Source organism: Psammomys obesus, unplaced genomic scaffold (genome assembly GCF_907164565.1).
Source record: "Psammomys obesus unplaced genomic scaffold, mPsaObe1.curated_primary_1811, whole genome shotgun sequence".
NCBI lineage: Eukaryota > Metazoa > Chordata > Mammalia > Rodentia > Muridae > Psammomys > Psammomys obesus.
Window position 1 is genome coordinate 2,186,962 of NW_026590552.1, and position 2,023 is coordinate 2,188,984.

Genomic DNA, 2,023 nt, shown 5'->3' on the forward strand with positions numbered 1-2,023 from the left:
TGCTCAGATGTAGCCCATGGTAGTTCAGTAACCAATTGGAACAGGGACTATTTCTGACAGGAACTCAAGGGCAGGCTCTTTAACCTCCCCACACACAAGGGAGGAGCAGTCCTGGTAGGCCACAGAGGAGGACTTTGCAGTCAGCCCTGAAGATACCTGATAAAACAGTGTCCAATGAAAGGGGAGGAGGTCCTCCCCAATCAGTGGACTTGGAAACAGGCAGGGAGGGGATGAGGGAGGGAGGGTGGGATTGGGAGGGAATAAGGGATTGGGATACAGCTGGGATACAGAGTTAATAAAATGTTAACTAATAAAAAATAAAATTACATTAAAAAGATAAGTAACAAGAAAAAACCTGAAAAAATAATTGTGCTTCTTTGAATCTGTAGATTGTTTTTGGTAGGATGACCAATTTTACTATGTTAATCCTACAAATCTATGAGGATGGGAGTTCTATCCATCTTCAATTTCTGCCTCTTGGTTTGGCTAAGGGTTTGCCCATCTGGTTGATTTTCTCAAAGAAACAGCTCTTGGGTTTGTTTTCTTTGTATTTTTCTTGTTGTTTATAATTAATTTATTTCAGCCATGCATTTAATTACTTCCTGTTGTCTACTTTTTGGTGTTTTTGCTTACTTTGTTGGGTAACTTTCAGTTTTCAGCTGCTATGTTGCTGATATGAGTACTCTTTGGTTTCTTAGTGAAGGCACTTAATGCTATGAACTTTCCTCTTTTTAGTACTGCTTTCATTGTGTCCCATAAATTGACATGTGGTGTGCCTTTATTTTCATTGATTTTTAGGAAGTCTTTAATTTCTTTATTTATTCTGTGATCCAGTGGTCATTGAGTAGAGCGCTGTACAGTTTCCATGATTTTATAGAATTTCTGTTTTTTTCTGTTTTTGAAGTCCAGCTTAAATCCATGGTGATGTAATAACATACAAGGGGTTATTTTAATTTTCTTGCATCTTTTGAGACTTGATTTATGACAGACTATAATATAAGGTCAAATGTAGAGAAAGTTCCGTGAGGTGCTGAAAAATGATACATTATTTGTGCTTGTGTGAAAGGTTCTGTAGGACCATTTCATCATGACCTCTGTTAGTTTCATTATTTGGTGAGAGTGGGGTGTTGAAGTCTTCCACTATTAATGTTTGGAGTTTTATATGTGATTTAAACTTTAATAATGTTTCTTTTACAGATATTTCTGCCCTTGTATTTGGAAGATTGATTTTTTTTTCAGAACTGAGATGTCCTGTTGATGGATTTTTTTTCTCTTTATTTTATTTTAGTTTAATCATAGGTCATTCACTTGCATCCCAGCTGTAGCCCCCTCCCTCTTTCCCTCCTAATCCCATCTTCCCTCCCTCATCTCCTCCCTGCCTCTTCCAAGTCCACTAGTAGGGGAGGTCTTCCTCCCCTTCCATCTCACCCTAGCCTACCAGGTATCTTCAGGACTGGCTGCAATGTCCTTTTCTGTGGCCTAGCAAGGCTGCTCCTCTCTTGGGGGAGAGGGGGAAATCAATGAGCCAGTCACTGAGATCATGTCAGAAATAATCCTTGTTTCCCATACTAGGGAACCCACTTGGATACTGAGCTACCATGGGCTATATCTGAGCAGGGGTTTTAGGTTATACCCATGCCTTTTCCTTTGTTGGAGAAACAATCTCATAGAAGGCCCTTGTGCCCTGATATATTTGCCATTGTGGAGTTCCTGTCATCTCTAGGTCATACTAACTCCCCCTTCTTTCATATGATTCCCTACACTCTGCCAACAGTTTGATTATTAGTCTCAGCATTTGCTTTCATACATTGCTAAGTAGAGTCTTTCAGATGCCTTCTGAGGCTCCTGTCCCTTTACTCTGACGTAACATTTATGTTTGTTACTGAGAAACAAGGAAAGTAAATAAGAAAGAAGGAAAGAAAGAAAGAAAGAAAGAAAGAAAGGAAGGAAGGAAGGAAGGAAGGAAGGAAGGAAGGAAGAAAGAAAGAAAGAAAGAAAGAAAGAAAGAAAGAAAGAAAGAAAG